The sequence below is a fragment of the Pelecanus crispus genome, chromosome 3, assembly GCF_030463565.1.
Source record: "Pelecanus crispus isolate bPelCri1 chromosome 3, bPelCri1.pri, whole genome shotgun sequence".
NCBI lineage: Eukaryota > Metazoa > Chordata > Aves > Pelecaniformes > Pelecanidae > Pelecanus > Pelecanus crispus.
The window spans coordinates 63001985-63023323 of record NC_134645.1 but is presented as its reverse complement, the minus strand read 5'-3'; the positions used below and the strand labels follow the sequence as shown (position 1 = coordinate 63023323).

Genomic DNA, 21339 nt, shown 5'->3' with positions numbered 1-21339 from the left:
GCATTTAGCCTTGCTTGAATGCTTTACTAGTTTATTCTGTATTTTATGGTACTGGACACATCTTACTTTTTTCTGCATTTGTTATGATGCTTAGGGGTAACTTCACTTAATTTTAATTCTATTTTAAAATAATTTTTAAGTGGGAACACATAGAGAATAATAGTAATTATATTGTGTACATAAGTGTCCCAGCCTCTACCAGTACTTGGAAATTATTACTTAAACCAAAGAAGATTAATGTGATGAAATCACACAGATTACAGAACAGCATCATCCTTCAACCTAATCAATTAAGTACTTTAGAAGTTCTCTCAAACCTAGTACAAAATAAAATTAGCTTAACGTTACCCTGAACAGCAAAAGCTCAACAACCAGTCTTCAAAGTTTCACATGAAAACTTGACACAGTTTGGTCTTTAAAGCTGATGTCAAAACACATGAGCAATTACCAAGAATGAAAGACTGCAGGGACCTCTCTCTCCCCTGCTCAAACCAGCAAGTGTTCAGTGGAAGTCCTAGCAGCACTGACTCCATTAAATTCATCGAATCATAGAATGCTTTGGGTTGGAAGGGACCTTTAGAGGCCATCTAGCCCAGCCCCCTGCAGTGAGCAGGGACAGCTTTAACCAGATCAGGTGACTGTATTAAATCAGCACAGTTCAGCTTGGCCCCTTCACTTCAAGAGAAGTTGCAGGACAGACAAGTATCTAACTAGGTTACTTAATATTTCAGGAAAAAAATGTGTATTTGAATCTGGCTTACATACTGCATCAGTGGCACAACTTTCGGCATCTAAAATCAGATGACAAATTTGTACATTTTTACCCAATAGGAGCAGAATTCCAAAATATTTTAAAAAAACAACTAGGGCATAAATTGTAGCGCATTATCATTGAAATTGTATCTACACTAGCTGGATTTGGATGTAGGAGTGCAGATGAAGCTAAGCAAGCAGTGTTGATTATGACATTGTATAAGATAACCACAAACTCCCTCCTACAAGTAAAGATCTTAAGGGTTTCATGCAGCAGATATGCAACAAAGTAATAGCCTTTCATGACCTCCCAATTTTTATTGCTACATGAATTAACTCTAATGATCCACTGTCAAACTTCAAAGCAGGAATAGATAAAATGCATAATGCAAAAAGAACCTGTCTGCAAAACAGATGTGGTTACTGAAGATTCTACAAGGGCAACTAAATTTTGTTTTGTTATACAGAGAAGGAACTTCTTTGTTTTACAAAACACAATTTCTAAAATTCTCATTGCATCAACTGTTGGCCAGAAATTTCCAAGCAAGGTAGTAAGAAAACGGGAAATATCTAACAAACTATACACTAAGAGCCTGAGTCTTACCAAATAATCAGTTTCTTTATGAAAGGTCAACACAAGTATGATGTATCCTCAAAAGACAAACTCAGAAAAGTCATAGCTTCCAACTATGCAGCAAATTGCTTTATTGCAATTTCTGTTTGCTGACTAATTACTTCCTTGAAAAGCTAAAAAAATATATTTTACTTTAATTCTCCGGGTTTGCATACTACGTAAGGTCTGGTTTCCACAGCGAAAGACTACCGATTAACGAATTCCACTAGATGCACAAACTCAGGATTTCTTTTAAACAGCTCATATAGAACACTTTCTTTCCTGTTATGCTTTGTATTACTTCCTTATTATTTCTTATTATTTCCTGTTGTGTGATTTTATAACTAAACCATCAGGTTAATCCCAAGTACTTATGAACAGAAATGAAAACTGGGACAAAACAAGCAGAAGTGCCTTATGCCACAAACGCAAGTCCCTGAAGGAGCATGAGCTTCTAGGTGATTTTCCACAGGATTGTCTGGAAATTGAAACATACACAAATAAGCTGCTGCCAGATAGTAGACTCCAAGCTTCCAATGAGCAGTATTTTGTGTTCGCCCTGCACAATTTATAAGGTCTAAAGGCTGGATGTAAAGCCTAGCTCTTGCTAAAAGGCAAAGGCCTGTCAATGCAATCCCTACCCCGGGCCACACTCTACTGTCACTTCCCTTCTGTAAGTACAAGTGAGCTGGCTAACACTGAGTTAAAACAGAGGAACTGCTCTCAACCTGTTCCCTTTTCTGAAAAAAACATTCATTTTCTGTTAGATCAGTTTCCTGAACAACTTCACTCACTGTATGATGCAATGAGTGCCAGCGAACAGGTAGGAACACACAGAGGGCAGGACGAAGTTGAACTGTCATTCCAGAGGCATTCAACTGCTGTGTGGACTTAGCCATAAAATGAAATCCTACCCATAGTCATAAGAGGTTAGGAATAGTAGATGCAGTGTCTTATATAGATCTATTTTTTTTTTTTTTTTTTTTACTGTGTCTTTTTCCCCTCCACAATTCTTCATATTGGAAGACTTATGAATACAACCCACAAATGAACTTTATTCTAAAATACAGGGGAAAAACATTAAAACCTTAACTTCTCAGTGGAACCGACTACAATACAAGCCTTGCTCTTTCCATTGAAAAACAGAGCTAAGCTTCACAGATACAGCATTTTCTGGGGCTCCTTTACTTACAAAAAAGTGGAGAACTGATGATCCTGCCCACACTACATATCAAAAGTGTACATCACATGGTTATAAATAAAGCAGCTGGGAACATAAAGCAAGGAGGAGCATAAAACCAAGACAGTTTAGCCTCCTGTTCCCCAAAAGAAGCAGAGCTGAGCAGTAGCGATTCAGCAACTTGATCACCCTCCTCAAAGACCCGAGAGGCTTGTTTGTAGTAACTTCACAGGCGTGGGTCTCCACAAGCGTTGGGAGAGTTTTACCTGAAATGGCATCCTTTGTTTTTTCCTACTGCCTCCTCACAGTATCACCGGAATTCTCTTATCCCACACTAAGCATTCACTGGACAAACAGACTGGCATTCTGCAGGCTACTTCAGATTAAGAAAACCCCGACAACTAATTGGCATACATCATGCTAAAGCAGTGCCAGCTCTCCATATCTAAAAATGAGTCAGTTTAAATATAAACAAATTGCAAGACCAGCTTCAGGCAAATCTTTTATTTCATGGAAAAAAATAAAGCACATGGTGCTTCATCTACACAGAAGGCATTACCACTACAAATACTTTGGTTAGAAATGTTAATTTAAACAACTAGGAACAGCCTTTTACTGTTTTGCATTAGAAGGGTGATTTGGGTGCAAGTCATGCAAGTCCAGGCATTAAAAGTTTAAGAAATACCCTACAATGAAAGATTGCTTCTGAATCACCAGTTAGCAATGTCATAGCATTTAGTTACCTTCAGGGGTGTGTACAGAAAAGATTGCACTGTTTGAATACTGAAATACTTCTGTCTGACTTTTTCCTTTTTTTTTTTTTTCCTCCCCGAAGGCATCTAAAATGCTCTGTATACATTTTTATGTTAAATACTTATCAAACCTAGATAATCATGTTCAAATTGAAAATCAGTGGCTTTATCGTATTATGCTTTTCTCTGCACTTCCACAAATATATCATGCGCAGGCACTTTCCTCTTGAGAAAGGCCACTGACTGAAATTATTAATTCCATATTCCCTTCCTGAATAATGATGAATAATTCATCAAAAGTTATTTCTACCATACATCAATTCTAGGATTTAAATCACCTGTTTAAATAAGGAAAACATATTCCAGCATATTTTCTCTTAAGCCAACTACATCAAGAAACATGTATTACAGAAAAATACAATTAAAGGAAGTTATAACAGAAATGTTACTTTGAAAATTAAAAACCAAAAGATGAAAATAATCCGTGTTAAGAAATGCCCAGATTTTACATTGTTTCTTAAAAATATTTTATTTAAAATTCCCACTTAGTTTTAAATTGTCATATGCAGTTTTTGCTTTCTACTATTTCATTAAAATTTTCAAGCCTTTTCCCAATTGAGTTCAGTAATTTTGTTGCAGTAAACTGAAATTTTGTTCAGTAATTACCACAAACTGCAAATTTTAATGTAAATTGAACCAGGATTTCAGGTAGGGGAGAATAACGAACACAGGGTATTACTGCTACCTTTCTTCTGAAAGTATAATTTACTTCTTCAATTTAACATCTGTCTAATTTTGTCAGACTGCCAAAACTTTGAAAAAAGTCTCACAAGAAGGTGAAGCAAAGAAGGTCTTTATTACATCCATTGTAACTCTAAATTCCAAACTTTTTTTCTTCTAACATTTTAATTATGCAACTTGTTATCGCCTATATGATACGATCCCAAGCCCCAATGAAAGAGCATTTCTTTTGCCGCTATTTATACAGACATCTAGTAGATGATTTTGCAAGTGGAATAACGTGATCTCTCTCCCTAAGGCAAGCCAGCCATGAAAATCAGAGCAAAGCTGTTACTTCATTGTTCCCAGAATATACTCTAAGGAATTGCAACACAAGATTTGTTCTCCGTCTTTCCATTGTCAAACATGTTCTGCTGTCCTCCTCCCAGTTTCAGACGCTGACATGTAAACAATTCTCCCAGACACACTCAACCATGCAAATGCCGCTCCAACTGCTGGTCTGCACTTCGGCACTTTTGCACAAACAGAAAACTAGCAGGGCATGAAGTTAAATAGAAATGGAAATCTTTTGAACACATAAAACAATTGCACAGAAGCTAAAACAAAACCAGGATTGTAGCAACAAATGAACCACCACTACAGGACCACTATCCAACAAAAAAAGCAACTGGCTGCATACACTGGCATAACATGCTACATCCTATATCTCTGTAGTGCACCACCTCTAAATGTAAATTGCTGATGTGTAACCTATTTCACAAAGTCCTTCAAGCAATATCATGAGCCCCACCTTTTACCCTGATGTTCTGTCTTCAGCCAGGTTTGCTGCTGCCTTTGACTAGTCCCTCCCAAGTTCCTCAGGCTCTGTCCTGGCCGGATTCTGATCACCAGGGAACAGAGGCTGTCCGGGCCCTTCTGCCAGCTCCAAACGCACACGCTCCTTCTGCTACGGTACCAGAGGGGAGCGGCAGCCTTTACCAACACCCCGGCAGTGTCCCGATTTATCTGAGGATATCAGCAACTGAACTTGAAGAGAAGCTGCTACCCTGGATTAATCAGCAGCTTTGCACATGGCAACAGGAACAGACTGTAATCAGGACGACGACAGAGTTCGGTAATATTCTGCAGCCTTTACTCTTTTCTTCTAGCCTATCCTCTGATTAAGTCCATTCTCCATGGAAAAGCTTGCCTTTCGGGTTTGCAGAACATGCTACATTCAAAGAGATGAACTACATGTAACTATAAGAAGTGTGCTGGTTATGTTACTTCAAATAGGTGCACTAAATGAAAGAATAAATGCCTAACGTGTTCCTCCTCCTTCCTTTCCGTGCCCTTACAAACATGACAACAAAGTTCAGAAGATGTCAGGTATGTGCTTCATTTTTCAGTAGCTTTCCTAGGTAAAGGTGCAATGTAACTGCGATTTGTAGCATTTTCTGTGTACATGTGTTCAGAAAGGAGAGACCTTGGTGCATCTTGCTCCTATTATAAACACGAAGCTAATGCTCCCAATGAGTAAGTGAAAAAGCAAAGTGTATGAAAGACACATGCAACACTGCAGTGGAGTAAGTAATTTCTATTTTGAAATAAAAGACAGGCCAGGAGCACAAGATTCTTGATTCTTCACAGGTATATAAAAATCCTTTTCCTCTCAAAGCACAGGAAACTACTCTGCTTTACTGTTGAAGTATAGAATTCTTTATTCCAATATTCTGCTTTGAAAGAAAAAAAAAAAAAGACCAAAGAAGAATGCACAGTCAGGCAAGCAATCTTAAATCAAAATACAGCTGTAAATCTAATTTCAGGTCCATTGAACTTTACATTACAAGCTTACTTAACATTATGTGCACTTATTCCTCCAAGAGCAATATTTTGCCCTCTTACACTTGAAAACAAAACTTCATTTTTCACATCCATTAAACAATAAGATATTACCTAGTGTTTCATTAGCCTGAAGATCAAACCCTCAAAGGTTCTGGTATGAAGAACACAGCAAATAATTCATCATATCACTGTGAATAAGTTCACAAATTGAAGTCCAGAAGCACTGCCAGGCAACTGAACTTCTTGATGAACTGAGTATTCAACTCATGCTTATTTATTTTTTAAAGCCCCCATTAAATTAATAAACCAAATCATTCTCACTACTCAACCATTCTTTTCCTTTGTCAGATAAATTTCCATTCTGTCCACAAAGTCAAAGCTTCTTACTAGGAGACAGAAGATTCTAATAAGATTTTGCTGAAAGGATGAAAAAAGGACTGAAGACTACATGGCTTATAAATAACAAACATGATCCTAACCTACACTTTGTAATCTAGAGAGAAACACATTTCAAATGTATGTAATTAAAATTCTGAACATGGCATTTTGTCCTGGATTGCAAAACATCAATATCCTCTATGTCCCAAATACATACTAACCACCTATTAACTTGTTTAAAACGTGCAGAAAATACTGGGGCTGGAGGGGAATAGAAGTAAATATGCAAGAGTAGAGAGTGCAGTTTTTCTATTCAGAAAAGCTACAAACCTCAAAATAGCAAGCAGCGTGGCGAATACCAAGTTGCTAGTGTAACTGCATCCATTCCCCAAAAAGATTTTTAATGCAACTATCTCTGAATTAAAATTCATAGCTATGAATGCATATTGGTGTCCAACTCCTCACAGACACTGACAAAATACTGAGATATGAGCTCTCTGCAATTTTTCAGTCTGTTAGAACAGTGAACAGCCATTAAAATGTGATAGTCCACATCTGACAACCATGAGTTCCAGGCTTGTGTTTCAGACTCATGCACTGCACAGAGGGTACGATCAACTCACCGAACGTCCTCAGAACAGCACAGATCTCCCTGTTTGAACATGAACACACTCTGCTGTATCTCAACAGCAGTGATAATTACTCACAGCATCTTAAGCTGCATTTTAATCTGTAACCTAAAAAAATGTAAACGCTTGTTCTGCAAGCCTGTCCTACACTAGGATAAGGTCCTAGAAAAAAATCCAGCATTTAGAAACACGATTAGCACCAATTGCAGTGGGACCTAGGTGCCAATATAAGTCTAATCTTTGAGAGACTTTTATTAATTCATACTGTATTAACCCCTTCTCTCCCTTTTCTGGAAACATACGTGCACACATGTGACAAAAATAATTAAAACACCCATAGGAATAAGTCCACAATTTGGTGTTCCAAAACTTGTAATATCTAGCTGGGTATTAAGATAAACAAAAGGGTGCACCTTGTACAGTGTAACGGTCTATAAACGGAATGGTCTGTGTTCTTACTGTTAGCTTTTAAGCAGGAGTTTCCTTGAAGCCCAGTCTCCATTGTTACAGTCAAGAGCATCAGTGCGTAAAGAATAATACACACAGAAAAGCACGTTAATGACAGCTATATTAAAAACTACAATAGAGCAATAAATGAAAAAATTTTAAAATAGAAGAGTCAAAAGTGGCAAAAAAATTGTTGAGGTTTTCAAGAAAGAAAGTTGAACAGCAGCAAATCCTTTATTCTATTTTTACTATTTCTTAACTGACTACTCGATGTCCAAAGCAAGGGACTTGAATTCTTTCTTTTGTTTTTCCTTACTGTTCTCCTTGAAAAGCTGGCACACTGTTCTTGTCAAAAACCTCTCAAGGTGCTTCTCATACTGTACTGAAGAGCTAAATTAAACCTTAAATCTATAAACACAATTTAAAAATTCATAATTTGAAGGAGTATTTCTCCTTCACAAAAGACTAAAGTAAAAAAAAGAAATCTCTATGCTAAGGAGGTCAACAAGACTAAGAAAAGCGTAAACAAAGGCCCTTGCAGCATCACTGGCCAGAGGTGGCCTTTCACAGTCAAACTGGTACAAGAAAGTGTCTAGATTACAAAAAAAGTATTGAAACTATTTTGGAAATACATGGCATAAACCCACCAGTTGTTAATGTGCTACATTGCTACCCTACATTGCAATCATCTCCATTTTGTATATGACATTATAATACTTATGCTAAAATTAGCTAAAACTATATATTCTTTCAAAACAACAAAGCAACGTTCCTTATTTTTTGACCTACTCTGCACTCAGATGCTTGTAGCTTAGCCAACCCTCTGCAGCTGCTTCGACACTATGCCAATGCCTCCACTTCCTCAGCCTTTCTATGCTTAGGGAAGAATCTCTGGAGACCTAAAGAGTATTGCACAAACAATACTGTGTCCTCCAACTGTTGCTAAACACAAAATCCATCTTTGCTTCTTTTGTCTCTCTTGAAGGACAGCAAATGTGTGCTTTGGACTTCATTTTTGGTTGGTGAAATAGTATTTTATTTTCTCTCAAAAAGGGGATGGATCAACCTAAGAGAAGCCTGTTACAACAGAGGTCACAAACAGTTCAGTGGATAGGACAGGAGACCAGGAATCGGTGAAGTTATCTTCCTGGATCAGCCAGGAATCTGTTGTGTGACCCTGAGCAAAGGCAATTCACCTCTCCATTATCCCTCCACTTTTTTGGGCGTACACCTATCCAGGACACAATCAAGACTGAATAATTATGTGCCAAACTCTGTATGACTATAAAAATCCCCCCCCGGTTATTTATTTTTATTGGGCTTCTTTGCTGCCAATGAACACTGATGATGGTCTTGGACTCTACTGTACAAAAACACTACGCAGCAAGCAAATCAGCTGGAATCTCTAGGCAATACTGAAATACAAATAATTACTAACAGGATATACAGCTTGGCTTACATAATACAATAGGGAAAAAAAAAGGAGGAGGACTTAAAATAGTAACTCCATATGTTACTATGCTGATTATTAGTTGTCTCATTAAAAAAATAGTGCTGTTAGAAAAAAATTAAGAAAATATACTGAACCAGGAGTGTTTCAGCCTCTCCTACAAAGACATAGTGTTTGTCCTTTATACATTTAAATCTTGTTTTATAAAATGATACTATTCAGGTTTAGACAAGAACTTAACTGGTTCTCAAAAACATTTAATAGGAACCTGATGTTGACAGATATGTTAGCAATAGTTTCTTTCCAGTTTTTCTTCTAAGCACATGTCTGTCAACATTTTAGACAATGACTCTAGGGAAGCTACTTCAAAGTTCTGGGGGGAAAAAGTTTCTTGAGATACCTGCATTCTCCTTTTTTCTGTAAATTATATTGAGAAACATGCATGTTCCAAGAAAGTATTTTCATTAAAAAAAAGCCCTAGACTTTCTGAATTACAGTATCTGAGCCTTGAAGCAATCAGATATTAACTATTTGCCACTGTGAGGAGTAACAGTAGCCCGTACAGACCAAACTAATTTCCTCCACCAACGTGCTGAGAGTGAGTAACTTTTTGTGGTCAGTGCCAACTGAAGCTCCTCTTCCTCTCAGCCAGCCTAGTCATTTCCACCCCTGCCTTGTGCTGACACAAATGTTCCTCCAGCCCCCCAGGGAAGGAGGAAACAGACCAGGCTGATGCCCTGCCCCGGAAAAAATGAAGAGCAGAAAACGTGCTAGAGAGAGAAGTGAGATGGTTGGTTGGCTGTTTTTAAAATTCTTGGTTTGCATTGCTTAGATTTGTCTGTCTCTCATTTTAGATTGCTAAGAAATACTTGATCACCAGCCTTCAAAGATCTGAAATAATCTTCAGTTAAACTGTAAACACAGCTACAACAGGGAAAAACATTGAAATATTTTTAGGGAAAAATCAGACACCTCCATTTAATTTGAGGCATAGCATAGGACTGACTTGACAATATAATAAGTACTGTGCAGTAACGTTGTAAGTTACATCTATAATACCTGGAGTATTCTACATAAACACTGATCCTGCAAAAAAATCAAATATTCTAATGAAAAACTTTAAAGGAAAGCAACAGACATTTACAGATAATATGAATAGGTGTTATTAAGCAACACTTGTTGCCCATTACAATTGAGATGTCTGACTAAACAATCCAAAGCACCTAAAAATACCTAGCCCTTTGAACGTTTTAATCTTGAACTCCACAGAATTTTACAGACAAAACTTTTTCAAACAGAAACCCGAATTCCACTCAGTCTCTTCAAAATGTAATTACTGAAGTTGAAATAGGTCGGGTCATCTGCAGAGATGTGAACTACATTTACAAAGCAAATTCTACCATTACCATTGTAAAAACAAGAAGGGAAGTTTCATTTTGCTCCTTACTTTCTTTTGTTGTTGATTTTGTTATATAGCAGTTCTTCCTAGATAATGAAAAAAAATGTTGGTGTTATATGGGAGTTGTCACTATTGAACATAAAATTTGTTTACTCTGCAATTTTCTCTCATGTCAAGTGTTGTGATTTAGCCCCAGCCAGCAACTAAGCACCACGCAGCCGCTCACTCACTCCCCCTACCCCGATGGGATGGGGGAGAGAATCGGAGGAGTAAGAGTGAGAAACACTCCTGGGTTGAGATGAGAACAGTTTAATAATTGAAATAAAGTAAAATAGTAATGCTAATAGTAACAGTATAATAATGATAATAATAATAATGATACACGAAGCAAGTGATGCACAATGCAATTGCTCACCACCTGACGACCGATACCCAGACAGTTCCCGAGCAGCGATCGCTGTTCCCTGGCCACCCCCCCCCCCAGTTTATATACTGAGCATGACGTCATATGGTATGGAATAGCCCTTTGGTCAGTTTGGGTCAACTCTCCTGGCTGTGCCCCCTCCCAGTTTCTTGTGCGCCTGGCAGAGCATGGGAAGCTGAAAAAGTCCTTGACTAGCATAAGCAGTACTCAGCAACAACTAAAAACATCAGCATGTTATCAACATTCTTCTCCTACTAAATCCAAAACACAGCACTATGCCTGCTGCTAGGAAGAAAATTAACTCTATCCCAGCCGAAACCAGGACATCGAGGAAAACTATTTGCTGCAAGATGAGTTTACTTAGTAGAACTGAAATCTACTTGGGACAGAATAACAGTTGAATTGTTGGAATCGATACATATTCTCCATATTACAGTATATCATCATCGCTAATACTTCAATAACTAGATGACTTCTAGGCCTAAGTAAATTATAAAAGAACCCTACAATTCCGTGAGTAAAAAATTCCCTACATTGTCCAACTTCCTCTATTTTTTGCTTGCTTTCTTTAAATCTTGAATACAAACATCAGGCATTTTACACCTTCTATTTGCAAGAAAAGCACATCTCCAAGTCAGTCTCTCTGATATTCACTATTAGAAAACTTTACTTAAGAAACTGGACAAATCTATGTTTGTTCCCAATGCCTGTATGAGTTGATTAAATCAACTCCAGGAAACACAGAACAAATCACATGATCCTAATCCAAAAGCCAAACGTTCAGTGTCATCTTTAAGATTACACAAACACCTCTGAATTGGAAAAGGATTAACACTGCAGCACTGGAGGGGGACTGCAAACGGAGTAAGTAGTGAAGCTTACTGACCATCCGAGCTGGGAAGCACCAAAATGCCCTCCCGCAAAAGTAACTGTTGGATAATAGCTTTCCTTAGTTCACAGCCCTTTCCTGTGAACAGATCAATCCCCATCACCAGTGTTCAAGAGTCCCGAGTGTTGCCTTTCTACCCCCTGCACACATCAGCCATGAGACGTGGATAGCAGCCGTAACAACAGTGCCTTGCGTTCACAGTGAAATGAATCTTTTAGAAGACAGCAACAATACAGCTGTCCAGGGAAACATCCTGGTAATCAATTCTTACAAATAAAAATGTAAACGACTTTTTTTCTTCCTACTTAGGCAACAAGCCTACCTCAGCACTTGACAAATACTTCAGTGCTCCAACACTGCAGACACCAGCAAGGGGACCATTCCCCTCTGCTCAACAGAGAAACAACTACAGAGACTATTATACCTGAGAGGCTCTTTATACAGGAGGATGTCATAATTTAGCAGTTTAAATGGTCTCAATCTGGCAGGAAAGAGCTATATCCCAGTGTTATAAACCTATAATAAAGAGAGAAGAATAATTTTTTTAGGGGAAGGCATTTTCAATGCAGCACTGAATGCTTCATTTTCGTCCCTTTCAGCACTGCTTCTTTCTCCAACAAAAGCAAATTCTGAGTGACAGAAAAGTACATTTCCCTCTCTGCCCTGCAGCGCACTCTGTAACTGTGCAATCAATGGCAAAGTCAGAAATGGGGGGGGGGGGGACAGATACAAGAGCCGACAGTGCAGTGAATGATGAATGCCATACAAAAATATATGTCCTTGTATGGCCTCGAGCTCCAAAACAAGGAAAGTAAGATCCCTGAAGAAATGCAAACATTCAAGAGACAGACAATCATTTGTCATCAAGATTCTTTTTTTAAGTATCCCTGGCAACTATCTGCACACCACCACTACCATTTTAAGTGACATAATATTGAGTAAATTGGGTCAACACAGTGAAAATCACCAGCAAGTGCCATCTTGTTGATAAAGTGTACAAAAATATGCTTCATAAACCCCCCATATATTCAGATTATGACTTTTTTATGTTATACAGGTGACACTCAGACTAGCTTTGTATATTATTTCAACTTTAGTAACAATTCTTCTGGCACTCATTTTTTGCTTGGTCTAACAAAGCAGAATGGAAAGTACTGTCAAGTGCACTTTGGATTTTAATCAGGTCTCATCTGCACTCAGCATTGCATCATCTTAATTAAAGGCAGGATTTTAAGCAAGTTGAAGCGGCTTTATACCCTATAGGTAAATCGCCCAATCCACTTTAGGCTAATTTATGTGTAATTCTGCACACCAAAGGAAAAATGCCTAACAGAGGCATTAGGTAGGAAATACGGAAACTCCCTGTGTGTACAAGCTTAAACTTAAACCTGTTTTTGCATTAAGTCAGTACCCTAGAAGATTTTGGATCCTTGGACTCCAAGAGAGTCATAGCACAGTTTTAGTCTCCACACCTAAGCAAAGTTGAATACACAGACACAGCAGAGGATTAAAAAATTCTCCAGCTACAAGGAGAGCAGAGAAGAGGGTCTGATATGGATGGAAGCTGTAGTCACTGCAGCAGTTCATGAAAGAACTGAACCTGAACTAGCTCTTTCAGGAGAGGTTAGGGAGGAACAACAGACATTTGCACTTCAATATATGAAGCCTGGAAGACATGATGTGAAAAATTAGAAATACTGGTTCAGAACGTAAAATTCACCATGTTGAAGAGACTACAGGAAAAGATAGTGGAGTACCCACATCAAAGCTGAAGGGTAGCTGATATTCAGGAAAGTAAAACAACAGTAAAGCCAGGTGGATACTGAAGTGCATTAGTAATGTCTTACCAACTAGAAATACAGATTCTGTGGATAAAGCAGAATTCGCTTTGGTCAGAGTCATTTAGGGAAATGATAGTTTAAAAAGGTTTTATTTACAGCGTTACTAAGGGTTTGCACTAATTGGGCTGGGAGATGAATAGAGGTTAATGGAACAAAAATTTCATCATCTTGGAAAGACTGTCTTCACAAATAGACCAGAAAAACCCAGCAGTAGCATTCCTGATAGACAAAGACTTCTTCAGCCAAAAAGCACTGCTTTAAGAAGGAAGCAATGTTAATTAAAATCTGGTTTTGGATAGTAGGAAGGACTTTACAGAGGAACCGGTCATAGGAAATAAACTGGTATTAAAGTGAATCAGCTTTTTAGATACTGAAGTTAGATGAAAGGATAAAACAGTCAGTAATTGGGTATTCCCCCACACCTTCCCACCCACCAACTCAGAAGGACAAAGACAGTAGAACTGGAAAGCACAAGAACCTTGATCTGAAGGGGGCCTTGTCATTTCTTAAGTCAAAAAGCACAAAAATTATCTAGCTGGACATGGGGGCTCAGAGAGAAACAGGTGCCCAAAATTAACTATACAAATAAACACCTCAAGAAAGTTACCAGGGCTGAATAGAAGGTCAACAGAAACACTGTGGGAAGACATACAAGATATTTACACGCTGGAAGTCAAGAATTGTTTGCTTAAAAAGAGAACTGCTCAAATAAACATTTGAATTAGGAAATTGGAACAAAAAGTACAACTTTGTTACCCTTTTTTAATTGCAAAAACCCACCAAACAGGAAAAGAAGTGTGCATTCATGCCATATAGAAATCAAAGATAACATAAGTGAGCATCCAAACACGTTTTGCCTCTGTTTCCAAGAAACAACAGAACAGCAAAAATAGATGCATGGAGAGAAGGCTAACAAGACAGAGTGAAGAGAAATGCAAATGGCCACATCTTATGTGAGAGAAACCCAGAGAGCGCGCCATGCTCCACTGTGGGGCTGATGATCCAGAAAACTGAAAAAAGCAGCACATTAAAGTAGAAATTGAGTAGGACAATTTTTTTAATAAGACTATGAAAGTAGCTGTATGTTACCATATGACTAGCAAGCAGCAAATAACTGCATTTGTGAAAACAATTCAGATAAATATAGAACTCTGCCTTAAGTACCATAACAAAACCTTTAGAATGCATTTTGAATGAAAGAACTGAAGAAATAGAAAGTAAACAAACTATGAAGTTTTACTCAATATCTGCCTTTGATGAACTGAAAAAAGATGAAGCAAATGCAGTCCATCTAGTCTACCTGGACTTCAGTAAAAAATTTTGAAAATGGAACGTCAGCTTATCTGAATCTTTTACTTCTCATATTAAATGTTTCCTTTAACACAATTTTATAATAAAGATTTCACATAATTGGAAGGGATTTGCACTAGACAGAATCTAAGTATTAATTAAACCTCAGAATGGTATTTGTATGACTGAAACCAGAAAAAGAAAGCTAACTTGATAGTTTTATCTATCTGATTGAGAAATCCTATCATATTATTTCAGTCATGGGCTCAACAAATTTTAGTACCTGGAATGTCTAATATGTAGCTTCTAAAAAGTTAATCTTTTGCCTCAGGAGACATGAAATATCTTTTCAAAAATGCAGCCCATTTCCCAAAATCTGGAGAAAGACGATTCTGAAGCCATAACTCAGGTTATGACATTGATTGTAACAGAACTAGAACTAAAAAGTAGATATAAACTTACAAAAGCACATGCTGCAGTTACTTTTGGTGTATTTCAGTGTCTTGCATGTGTGTTTGTTTTCAGGTGTGTGTGTTTTCCACTGTGTGTAATTATTTGCATCTTTGAACAAGCAAGCTAGCATATCATCATCGTCATATGCTACTCTGGAAAGAATGGTGTTACTGTCATTCTTTACTTAACAGAAAAGTACTATTCACATTTTTTAAATTGCTGAGAGTTTGTGAAGTTCAGCTACAGATACAGGGATATCAAAATGCAAATGATGTATTTGAGGAAGTAGGAATACATCCCTCTTATTTCAAGTAACCAAATCAGTAAAAAGTGTTTTCCTTCTTTGCTGAGAAATGATGAGACCATTCAGCGGATGCCTCACAAAGGATGAGCTACTCATCTTTGAGAGAACCTTTCAGTTAGGAACTTCATAAACATTGAGGATAAACAGACAGCAATGATACCATTGAAGTCACTGTTGGTTTTAATATTCCTTAATGGAATACAAAGACAGGCCTACAAACTGCAGAAATTCAAAATGCAAGGCTACAAGCCAAGAGGGTCTTGTTTTTATTTCTATACAAAAGATTTTAAATATTCAGATGCTCAGTAACCCAATGGTGGATACAGAACAAGGACTCACAGCTGAAACAAAGACTTCCAGTTACTCAAAATGGCACTAGCTAGTGTGTAATGCACCCACAACAGCAATGGGACAATGCAAGTCTCATCTCCCACTATTATTCTTTCCACATTTACTCATTAACTGAGGTGAACTAATAATACTTAAGTAAATGTGTAAAATTAATTACACTGAAGTGACAAACACATTAACTTGGGTTCCTTCACCATAAAAAACTACCAGAGAAATTCCTGCTCCTTGTCCTATCCAGATTTACAGTTCACATTGCCTAGTTCAAGATCCCTCATTTTTTGCAAAGACCTGCACGGTATCCCAAAGCCTTATTCTGCTCAGGCTTGCCAGAAATCTCTACCTCACCTAAATCGCAACAGGAGCTCACAATAGCAGAATGACCCATTAAAATCAAAAGACAAAGTTTACCTGTTAGAGGAGACTAGAATGAGAGCGAGAAATTTCTGAAGAGTATAATCTATTACTTTTGCCAACACAATCACATTTTGACCATAGTTGCTTTTGCAATTTAAATTTACCATGCGTAAGTCAAAAAGCCAATGTAAAGCGCTGACCCTCTATTTGACAGTCTGCTTCAATGATTGTGTCTCAAATTAGTACACTTTTTAAAAGCAGATACTGATCCTAGATTACTGCTACACTAAAGAACCCTAATTTATTAAAAGGACTGTTATGAAGCAAAGTTGATTTAAACAGACATCTAAATTAGCATCACTGGAAACAGCTGTTTAAATCTAATTTTATGTAGAAGAAAAAATAGACAGAAAGATAAAAATATTTTCTCAGATTACTGAGTCATAATACATATGCACAATATAAACCAAGCCATACACATTATAAACCAAGACACACAGTAAACCAAGCTATTGACTACAGAAAGTGATGGATCCTGTAAATTACCCCAAACCCAACAATTATGAAAGTATCTCTGACATACAGTAAATAAAGTAAGGTAGAAAGTCTAGACTCGATTACAGTTATTTAGATTTACACTCTTTTGCTAAGAGATAAAAATATATTCTTGAACTCCTGAAAACATGGAAAAAACCCACTTATATTAAATAGTAATCTTCTTAATAATGATTAACTCATATAAAAATAGTAAAATTTCATCTGTAAGAAACTTTCAATAATAATGTTAAAGCTGCACTTCTACATACTTGTAGCCAAAAGAACTATCCTCATCTGAATTGTTTGATTTATAGGAAACCAATATTAATCCCTAGATTAACAGAGGCACATGATTAAAAAAAAAAAAAAGATCAACCAGAAGCTGAGGCAGAAAATTATGTTAACGTTTTGTACTGGAAGCTTCACAAGAAAGGATTTCTGCAGCTTGTTAGAAACTCATTCAGAGGATTTAGGACTTACAATAAGCATATTGATAAGGTCTTACGCAAAATATGAAAGCTCAGAAGTCCAGCTCCAGTAAAAAGGATTAAGTCACTGAAATGTGCAAGTGGGAAGATATATGTTTAAAAGGTGAGGTCTAAAATCTGCAAGTCCTAAATAAAAAAAGCCCATGGGACCAGAGGTCAAGGAGAGATGCATCTGATCTCTTGCAAAAGCAGCTTTGGTAGGCCAGACTAGCAATATGTTTTTGAAAAGGGCAAAGTTAGAACTTGAATGTGGGGTGAATTTGGAAAATGACTGCTCTGTAGTATGAAAAAGCAGAGATTACAGACAAAGCTAGGACTCCGTATGTGATGGAGGGAGTCAATCAGTCCTGCTCTGCCCGCACCCCCTGCAGCTGTACAGTCCCACTGCTTACCCTGCGCCAGCGCTCCCCCGGAGCCCGTGCAGCTCCCTCACCCAGCAAAGGCCTGGGCAGCGGCACTTTCTGCTGCATTAGCAAACTGGAGGAAATCAGGGACTAGCCCACAAAGCATCAGAACTGGAGCACGGGAGAAAAAAGTATCATACCCACAGTGGTGGGAGTGGGTAAGAAAGAAGACCTCTCTCTTCTGGTAACAGTAATGTAACATCAGACTGTCTCACCTGAATAAACTGCTGCCTTACTTTTTCAAGCCAAGATCTTCTATTTCCCCCAAACCTAGTTGGTTTACTATTCTTTTGCTACCTATTTTCATATTCAGTCTTTTCCAAGGCTTTGCAAGGCGTTTTACAGCCACTCATTTTGGTATTCTCTCACTAGGCATGAAATTCATCCCCAGTAGACAGCCAACACAAAACACAATCAGCATTTAAGTTTTTTTCTAGTACTGCGTTTGCTTGGTGCTGTCTCACTCCTATTTGAAGAAATCCATCTATAATAGCAGCCACTATTTTACAGCAGTAAGCCATTAAGTAATCATTTCTCTTCAATATTTCATTTTGCTTCCTCAAGACCACTTCAAAATGTTATTTTTACTCCTGGTATTGCTAGATACAACTACTAAGAGCTTAGAAAAAATGTTAATTATAAATAACACTCATTTCACTCTCAACACTACATTATGTCATGCTACAACCAAAACAATCAGAAAAGCTGGCAATCACATACCAGGTACAGTAATAGTGTACACCAAATACAGCACAACACAGTATGTTAACCTAAATATCATCCAACCTTGCAGAACGTCTTAGCTACGGAATCATTAAAGCTTCTATTAAAGCTTCCAAAGGTGATGGCCAAGATTACAGGACTTCCAACTGTGATTATATACCTGAATTGTGATAAGAAATTATAAGCATCTTGATTGCTTACCATAATAGCCAGCTGCCTTGGCAAAATAGGGAATGAAAACAGAAGTTTTACACTAAACCCCATCCTCTCGTGCAAAGCATGAATTAAACACATCTCTAAATTCTTCTAAAATAGTTGCATATGTAAATCTCACAAGCTCCAAGGAATTTGCTAGACTTCTTTATGCCTTCGTGCGTCTTGTACAAAATTAATATTTTTCAGAATCAAGTATCATACACACGTATGTATAGATGTATACGTATACATGCACAATTATTAATATGCATACATGTTTATATACATATGAGTGTACACACACATATACAGGAAATGTATTCTGGCCCCCATGGTCCCAAGAAACTTTAAAGTGTTTCCAAGGTAACTATATCTCACTATGGAACAATACAAAAGCTAATTCAAAGTTTTATCTCTGAAGAACAAAACCAGATGACATAGGCATTAGCTAGTGCAGGAGAATTTGAGAAATCTGAGGAAGGAGAAAAAAAAAAAAAAAAGGATCAAAGCTGTGCCAAAAGTGCCACAGTCAAGCTTTTTTTTTTTTTAAACCAACTATATAAAGCTGACCTAAACCTCTACAAGAGGGAATCTGACAAAAACGCACTAAACAATATGTGAAAAGTTCATATAAAAAAACTTGCGACTTCTAATGTTTGTTAGCTGTAAGTCCAAACATCAGTGGAAGTCCTTTCTAACAGAGGGTTGTACAGTCTTAACTTCATACTACGGTCCTACTAATCATAATCCAAATGGGCACTCTGAGGAATAAAATATATATTTGGCTTGAGCATAGCAAAGCTGGAATTCTCTTCTCTCCCAGGACATCCGTTAAAGAAAGCTCATTAGAAACATTTCTGAAATTGTTTTCTCTCACCAGAACTATTCCAAATCTGCAATTGGTTTAAAACCAGCAAGTTTGTTGCATAGTGGCATTGATACAAGTAAGAGGAAGTAAAACCGGCAGTGCAACCCCACAAGTCATAAAAGTCGTTGGATTCTTTGGCCTGAAAGAATCCATTAAAAATAACATGTTCTACCACAATATAAAGTCAGTCCATCTTCAAAAAAAGAGTAAAGTAAAATTTAGAACTGAATTACTAAAAAGACCAAATGTATAAAAATTACATTCTGATTAGTGAATTTAAACGCATTTTTACTTTGTAATAGGAGTGATGCATTCCAGAACAAACCTTTTGATTTCCTTCACAGTTTTTCAAAACACCACCAGGTTGTGAAGTATTTTTTTTTTTTCTTGGCTAAAAATAAACGTGCTGTGAATCATCAAGAAAACCATTACACAGCACTTCCTGGGCTCTGCTAATTCCTTTCAGCCAAAGAACTGCAGTTTTCATCCTTTCTGGAGCCACTTTCAGTAGAGTCAAGGCACTTCAAAAGATCATTACAATTAAAGCTGCCCTCTATGTGTACTTACACAGCATTAACATATGACTGTAAATTCACAACTCCCCTATAAAGCAATTCGCCAGATAAGGCCTTGCTAAATTTGTGCCAATCTTTTACTACAAAGTATCAGATATCAGAAAAAAAGCACTGTACAGGAAGCACAAAACTGCCAGGCTGCACTCTAGATTATGAAAACAGAAAAGGGAAAATGGCACAGAGTATCCCATAGAAGATGAAACTGGATGCAGACAGATGAAATTGTTGCCAAAACAGGCATAATTTAAAACATTAATGCAACACTAGGTATTATTAAAAAACAAGCAAAACCCACACTTTAACCCATATAGAAAAATGAAATTTTTCTTCATTATGATCTTTATTCTCAAAATGCTTTAACTAAAAGTTTAACTTTTTAAACCACTGTCTTTTCTGAAAGCATCACATTTTTGCATGAACTAAATTAATAGCCTCCAATCATGGATGAGAGAATATTTTAAAAACCTCATTACATGCTGGTTCTTTTCCAACAGTGAAAACAGTATGGAAAGACCCTAAGATGTTCCTGAATTGCCTCTGCTCCCTGCCTACCTTGTTACATCAGCCATCAACAAGATCTTATCCAAAAAGCTAATTAAAAAAACTGGCAGGAATAGACCTACACAGTGCTGATCTGGAATTTGTTAGAGGATTTATTTACAGCAGTGTTGCCTATTGCAATGAAATATTTCCCTAAGAGATTTGTATTCGTTTACCAATTATGTAGCAAGTGTTCCTTTATCTGACACTGCACACATATTACTCTACAGACCTGTATACAACACAGACAAAAAAAAAAAAAAAAAAAAAAAGGAAGGGGGAAAATAACAGGGAATTTTTGCAAGCAGCTTTTTTCTGTAAAGTGAATCTTGTCCGCAAACACTTCAAATTGAAATCAGTTTGCTCCACTTATGCCATATCTTTTTCTATATTAAAATGTCACATAGTTTGCTTTTAAAGAAAAGAAACTAAAGTTATTCCTGTTACTATTCTTTTAGAAAGAACATTTATATTCTTTGTTATTACCTGCTTTAATACTGATCACAGAGATTAGTTAAACTCCTGGGGGAGTGGAGAAAAGACTGAGCAAAAAGAGAACAATATTGATTCCTCATACTAATCTCTGAAAGTAGAATTTTCCAAGGGCAGTTCACAGACATCTACAATGAGCAACTGAATATTTTCCATCTTGACATACTTAATCCAGGGAAAAAAAGTCTCTGAAATCCACTTCCTTTTCATACCTGCAATCATAGGATGTTAACAGTTTTAACAGTTTAAGAGTCTGAACTTTAAAAAAGATACTGGGAAAACCATTTTGATATAGAACATGTGTTTAGAAACAAGGACAATTAAGGGCCATGAGAAAACTGCACAGAGGTAGAAAATATTTGGAGCTACAAAAGGGAATTATTTTATGATGATATGTCTGGCTACTGAATGGGAAAAATATTAACAGGTTGATGAATACCTTGCT

The 21339-nt window shown here is 37.1% G+C and overlaps 1 protein-coding gene across 8 annotated transcripts in view; it reads right to left on the bottom strand.

Moving 5' to 3' along the window:
• The window catches only part of ZDHHC14 (zDHHC palmitoyltransferase 14), a 120227-nt gene that overhangs the window by 65569 nt on the left and 33319 nt on the right, over window positions 1-21339 (bottom strand). The window contains exon 1 of one of the 8 annotated variants that reach the window (XM_075706636.1): window positions 10174-10190. The exons of the other annotated variants lie outside the window; for them this stretch is intronic. The gene's annotated coding sequence lies outside the window, so the exon portion shown is untranslated. Of the gene's footprint in view, window positions 1-10173; window positions 10191-21339 lie in introns of those variants that run through there. 8 annotated transcript variants of the gene reach the window in all.